The following is a 7,467-nucleotide window of genomic DNA, read 5'->3' as shown; positions in this document are numbered from 1 at the left end:
GGAATGAGCTGGTTTTCCTGTGGGGTGTCTGTAAAAGATGTCTTTGCTGTGTCTACCTTAACAAATGAAAATGCTCAATTAAAAATGGGGGCTTCCTATGGTTATTTGTAGGTAAGGGTGGCAGGACACTTCTGTGCTTTGAAGGTTAGGTAGGTCAGTGAGATGCTGTAAGTCTGGGACACCAAGAGATGAGGTAAACCTACTGTTGTGATTAAGCAGAGAAAATAATTTAAACATCTTTAATGACTGTTATATGCCCATATATGCAACTGCCCATATAATAGCTAGTTTTTACTTTGCTTACTATATTAAAAAACCAAGAAAAGGTTTTTTTTTTTTTATGGCAGAAGTTCTTTGGGTACATTCTCAGAAAGCAATCCAATTCTTCAGAATTAGAAGCAGATGAGGCATGTCATCTTCATGAAAACCTTTGGGATCTACATTTGGGAGACCATATGTTTAGCATCCTTAGACCTGACTGTGCCCACTGAACTACAACTGAACTTGCTGGGTGAAGCTTTATAGCAGATTTTGCAGATGGAAGCATTTGGGAAAAGTCTTTAGGTTATTGAGCAGATTCACTGAGTGGGTCTTATTTGGAGACTATAATTTTATAAGGACAGAAATAGAATTCTAGGAATAGATTGTGGCAATATCACTGATGTGGTTGGCTTCATTTCTATTGCATACACTTGTCAAGGGGAGAAGACCCCAAAATCCATGGTGTCTTTGCAGGAGGAGTGCAGGGAGATTACTCTCAGTAATGTTTTTTTTTATTCATATACTAGATTCTTCTTGCTAGCATGGTAAATGCTTAAAGGGCTCTTAGTACAAGACCACATGAGAGTTAACCTTGTGGGAACTTCCCATGTTTCCATTTTCATAGCAGGTTGGGTAAGAAAAAGTATTTAGCAAAAATTGCCCTTATTAGGAAGTGTTTTGGTGGTGTATTCACCCCTGCTGACTTTCTGATTGTTGGCTGTGCTCCTCCCCATCAGTTGCCAAAGCATCTGCTGATAATGGGTTTTTATGGAATGGGCCAATAAAACAAGTTGAAAACATGAAGCTTGAAACATGGAATTTCTGTTAGACTGGAAATGGGGAACTGAAATGCTGCTTCTCCTCGGGTTATGGTGAATCAACAGAGAGGTGAGTGGACACCACAAACCATTACAGAGAGCCAGTGAGTGGGGTATAAGCAAACTGGAGGTCTAAACTAACCTGAGAAAGACTCAAGTGTGCTGCAGCCCAGGAGTTGATAGAGTCTTCCTCTTATCTGCTCTAATGTCTGATGTCAAGCTTTTTGGCTCCTCTATCAGCATAACCTGTCTAGTTATCCTAGTGCTAGCCAGGTCTTTTCCCACAGCCCACTAAGAGTCACATTTTCCCAGACTTCCTGAGTCTATGTGCTTCACCTCTTGTAAAAGCTCAGAAGTCAAAATACTTAAGACTTCCTTGAGAAGAATGTGTACTATCTTTCAAAGAATAAGATGTATCTACTTTCCAAAGTGGATGACTCCAATGATGTGGAATGGTCTGGCAATATCTGCTCCAAACTGTGGGCAGATATGGGTTTCATCTCTGTAAAAAAACTTTCAAATTCTTGAGAAGATCATTTGCTTGGGATGACTTTTTCTGATAGGACACACAATAATGCTGATGTACTTAACTGCCTTTCAGCTAAGGAAGCTGAGGGCTGGATCATCAGGTAACATGGTTAAAGCCCATTTTCTATTCTCTTTAAGTCCCTGCACAGGCTGCATGCTATTTCATGACTTGCTAGCTTGTTCTCTGATAAGTTAGTGTTGTTCATTTCCCACAGCAGTTTACCAGTGGTGCAAAATATGTCCTGAGTTCTCCCAGTTCACTGTATGAACATTAATATGATTTGAATCCATCAGAAATTTGTCTTTGGCACATGATAAGGCTTTGCCAGGTCACATCACAAAGAGATGCTCATGCTCTCACTTGTGCTGCCAGACATTATTCTTGACTTCACACTCCATTTGCAAACACTGTGGCAGATGTGACACGCAGAGGCGCCTTGTGCTCGGGCAGCTCACAGTGACCTTGTGCTGGACCCAGCAGAGGAGCCTCTGGCCACACATGCACCCTCCAGGACCATCCCAGCTTTGCTCTAGCAGTGGTTCTTTCCAGCAGTGGTTCTTTCCACTGGCTGGCTGGTGTACAGTGTCAAAGGCTACAGAAGGCTGTCAAACATCAGCCAGGGAGAGCATTTATTGCATATATATATAGTGATTTTTCAAGTCCTTCCACTCTCCTTTTACTAGGTTACATCCTATTACATAATTAAATGCTGTATGTTTGCTATCCCCAGAGGGCTTTTGTCTCATTCACTGAGCATCAAAGAAGATGATTATTGGTACAGACAGCTGGTAGTTCTTTTTTATTTTTATTATTCAGTGTGGCCCTGTTTTCTCTACCAGCAATGGGCTTATTACATTCCATTTAGTAATTTTCTTATTGATCTGTGTTCCTACTCTAGTACTATTGCACATTCTTTTAACCTTATATTTATTCTTATATTTATGCTTCTCCTGCACACCAAGACATTTTCAGTCTTGCTTCCTTTTTATGATGATACAGAAATAATCCAACCCAGAAAAGAAAGTCCTTTAAAAAATATGTGCTAAATACATATGTGGGCACTCATAACTATAAAGAAAACCCTGGGTTCAGATGACAAGCTTCTGCTCTCTCCTGCAGCCAATGCAATTCACTTACCTCTTTTAACCTGAGTCTGGGTATATGAAGCTCTTTAAGAGTCTTCCAGGCACAAAGCTTCTTGCAGGTTCTGTGGATATTTGTATCCACTAGTACCCTTACTCCATTCTTCTGGAGAAGAACATGTTTTCAGTTTTAGCCTGCTTCATCTGGAATCACCTGGTTGCTATGTCCTAGGAAGCAGAAATATATGCTGGTCATGAGGACCTTAGAGGTTTTTTTCCCCAACTGCACAAGATTGTAGCTTTTCATATTCCTTCATCATCAGTGAAGGAAAGGATTAGGGAGTCTTTGCTGCAGATGGGTATTAGGCACTTCAGACCAAAACAAAACACAGAGCCAATTTACCCTGCAGGCACCTTCACTGGTCTGCAGAGTTCCTGAAGCGCTTGCAAAAATCCTCTGCATTTGTTGATTTACTGAGAAGGTTCAGACTCCATGCTCTCATCAATTTGAGAGGTAGGCAGAGGGACAAACACAGCAATGCAAGAAAACCTGGTTTGCCAGGCTGTTTTCAAAACAGAGCCAAGGCTATGTTACCAACCCTTCCTGTTGTTGCCTGAGGTGAAACTATTCACGAGGGTAGCAGTAGAACATTGTTCTTATTGAACCCTGTCCTCGGGAAGGGGTTTTGTCTCTGTCTCCTCTGAGGAAAGTGCTAAACCATAGGCCATGCTTGGGTGGGCACACTCTGGATCTCTCTTATTGTGTCAGTCTATCCAGCCAAGAATGAAGAACTTGTGGGGTGAAGAAAGAGCCAGCAAGGGGATGCAAGCCTGAGTAGTTCACACTGTAATAAAATCGCTGCCTTAAGGGGGGATGAAGGGTTTCTTGTTTTCTGGTCTCTGCTACAAGAGATACTTTTACATGAGTCATTAGATAAAAATGCATAACAGCACTGAGAACAGGGACTGGACTGGAGTAGGCTATCCCACTCTCTCCAACTACACACTCAAGTTATTCATGTTTGCATTAGGAATGTCAAAGCTATTAAGAAATGCTCTTATGTATTTCAATGTGCCAACATCCTGAAGGGTTTTCAGCTTGGCAAAAATGCTAGCAGGGGAAATGCGGGCCCAAGAGGTTTTCTTGGCATAAATAAACACAGGATTATCATAAATTTTTTTTCCTCTCCCCAGTCCAGAAGAGGCTATTTTTAAATGTGGAAATTGAATAGAAATAATCCTGAATTAACTTAATTGTTTGAACTCTGTAGTCCCAGTGAAAGGGTTGTGTCAGTGACAGGGATGTTGGTAATCCACTTGCAAGGCCAGGTTGTACATGTGAGTATTAATAACTGCACTTCATTATTAATAACTGCAGAGATTTTGGTATAATACTGATATGTTGATAATTATGAATAATATTGATAATAAGAAATAATCAAGTAAGAGCTGATGAGATTTTGATGCACATGAATTATGTGGCCATTAGGAGCTCACCTGCTGAGTGTACTAATCAATAGCTAATCAAAACAGTTGGAAAATGGTTGGAAATTAATATGTAGAGTAGCTAAAGGCATAATTTAAAGGGTGACTTAATGCTTCAAGCATTTTTCAAGGTGACTTCATTATGCACATCATTTTTCCAGGGTGTTCTAGCAATGTCAAAAAGGCTGTGATTACAGAAGTGGATAATGAACAGCTAGCAAGGAGATTTTGGGTGGGTTCCTTGCATCTAGGATAAGATCTCTGTCTTGGATCCTGCTGGAACAAGCCAGAAAATGCTGACAGCATCCTTCAAAAATAGTAGAATTGGTTGGCCTGCTACCTTTTGCCAGATGGTGCTGTTGTTTTGGTGTGCCATACATGGAAACAACCCCAACAATTACAATATCTCACAGTAGAATCCAGGGCTGAGCAAGAGAGACAGAAGGAGCCTACAGGCCAGAATTTCTATGCCAAAGGGAGAGAGATCTAAATATTGTTCTCCTACCTCATGACAAAAGACCATTTGGACACTAGCAATAGACATGAGATCTCACTTGTGCGGGCTGGCACTAAGCCATTCAATACAAACCACATTGAAATAGGACCTCCCTTGTAAGACCATCTCAGATGGAGAGCATTCAAACCTGCACTTTTCCAGAGAAGCCTCCTTGCCACCAGAATATCAGTCAGGACAACAGCCTTCTCACATCTCTGCTGCTACAAATCACCAGCTGTAAAAGAAAATCTGAGGCTGTGAGGAGCAGCAAAGTTATAGGGAAAAGTGATTTGACTCTGGAACTCTCTATGTTGTTTGTACTTCATTCTTGCTAAGTAAAAGTCATGAAACCCCACACCCTTTCCATACTTACTCCTTGCTTCCTGTCCTGCATCACCAAGCTCTTTGCTCCTTTCTGAGTGACAGCGTTGGCTCAACAGGCTGTGGATGCAGCAGCAGCAGGGACCAGCCTTGTTTGGGCACATGAGGGACCAGAGACAAGGGGAGGAAATCCAGGACACAGGAAAAGCGTTTTACAAATGGATTTGTGTTGATTCTCACACTTAAAATGCTGATGTGCATTCCCTTACATGCACTCCAGTAATGGATTCTGGAACTTTTTTCTGCCTTTAGCCACTTGCTGGTGTTGTGGGTGCAGCTACAGGGCACTGATGCTCTAGGGCTGGAAGCTTTTTTACTTGATTAACTTGACAAATGTGCTCCTGCTGTTGCTGAACCTGGAGCACAGGCTGGAGTCTGCAAAGACACCCTGTGAAACCTGTGAAACAAGCTGCTCTGCTCTACAGCTGTGCAATCCTGTGGTATCACCATGTATCCACAAAGGACTGGAGCTTTTGGCCTTGCAGGAGAGATGTCTTGGGGAGTCCAGTAAAGGCTTTTTCTGTGCTGTTTCTAGTTGTCTTTCAGCAGGTACATATCCTTTGACTCCTGGCCTCTTGCTCCCCTGCTGATCTGGTTTCTCCCCTTTCATATTTTTCCTCTGCTCCTATTCTGGCTTTTTTTGTATTCCCTCCTCTTCCCCCAGTCTAACTTCACCAAATGTGCTCAATGGTGTATGAACTATTAGAGATTTCAGCTGGAGTTTGGAGACAGTTGTGGAAATGGTCTCATGCTCTGCCTTCCTCCTCTTTCTATATCCGAGTCTGAATCCTGCAGATAACAGCATTTTTGCAATTTTCTCTAGGTATCTGTAAATTAGCAGAAACACAGATTACAAGCCAGGCTGGCACCTACAGCCACAGAGAGCCTCTGGGCAGGTGTCTGGCACACCTGTGGCTGTGGGTGTCTCTGGGAATGCAACAGGGCTGCATGGCACTGCTGCCTCTCTGTCAGCAGTGAGGAGTCTCAGTCCATCATGGTTACTAAAGCGGATTTTGTGCTACACTTAGAAGCTTTCAAAACAGTGTGCTAGCTTTGGTTAGCCCAGCCTGGCTACAGGACTTTGCACTAAACAACTTCATCTATTTCTGCAGCTACAGCATGCGCTTCTATCTGGAAGCAAAATATTTACTTATTTGCTTTTAATTATTTATGGAAATGAAATAGCATCCATATCTCAAATTTTTCCATGAAAATGAATACTCTTGTAGTTCAAATCTGTGGCCATGAAAGAAAGCACAGTTCCCCAGTGTTGCTTATATTGTTTATTTGTTTTTAACTTCAAAACACAGATGATTTTCTCAAAACAAATAGAGTAATGGAGGGAATGGAGTTGGGCTCTCTTAGTAACTTTCCCAAGAAACACATCTGGAAGAGCATATTTTTGCAAAACAACTACATTTCAGCACACCCAGACAGCAAGATTTCAAAAGTTCATAAAGAGCAGAGGTTAGCAAAAAGTGTTGCTGGTTTTTTCTTTTTATTTTTTTCCCTGTTTAAGTTGCAAATGGCACTAAATGAACCCACAATTTCCATGGCTAATGCAGAGACATTTTAAAAGAAGTCTTTTGAGTATGCAGTTGATTTACAAGGTGGGGAATTATGAAAACATACTCTCTCATTTTGATTCTGTAAAATAAACTTGGTGATATAACTCGATGGATATTGTAACATCTGGTAGTCTGGCAATTGATTTAGGCCTACAGTATAGCTGTTAAATCATTATCATTAATTGCTACTTAGTTGGATTTTTAAAAAGTCACTTTTTACCCATAGGTAGGTAACAAAATTTCCTCTAGAAGTAAATGTGGAGTGTTGAATTCTATTTTGTAAATAGCTCTGATGCTACCCCTCATCAGTACTCTTAAAAACTAAGTCAGTTTTGGTTTCATTACATGTATATATCTTGGTCCACCTTCAGAGGAAGGTAGAAAAACAATCAGTTTGGAGACAGATCAGTAAAATCAAATTAGCTTTCCAGAATGCCACAGCCAGGCCCTGCTCACCAGGAAGGGCAGTGGGGATGGGAATAATTCTGCAAACCAATGAGGAAAATGTGAAGCCATTGCTCAGACTTACAGTAACTAGAAAATACCAGACTAATATTTTCAATGTATTACAACTCCTAGTCCTTGCATAGACACACACAGAGTCAGGCACAGGCCACCAGAGGATGGCCTGTGAAGACAGGCAGAGAGCTGGAGCTCGTTACTCTGGAGAAGGCTTTGGGGAAACCTCACAGCAGCCTTCCAGAACGAAAGGGGAGCCTACAAGAAAGATGGAGAGGGACTTTTTACAGGTGATAGGACAAGGGGGAAAGACTTTAAACTGGAAGACTGTAGGTTTAGATTAGATATTAGGAAGAAATTCTTCACTAAAATTCTTCACACTGCAACA

The sequence above is a fragment of the Melospiza georgiana genome, chromosome 3, assembly GCF_028018845.1.
Source record: "Melospiza georgiana isolate bMelGeo1 chromosome 3, bMelGeo1.pri, whole genome shotgun sequence".
In the NCBI taxonomy this organism is placed as follows: domain Eukaryota; kingdom Metazoa; phylum Chordata; class Aves; order Passeriformes; family Passerellidae; genus Melospiza; species Melospiza georgiana.
Note: the sequence above shows the minus strand (reverse complement) of the source record.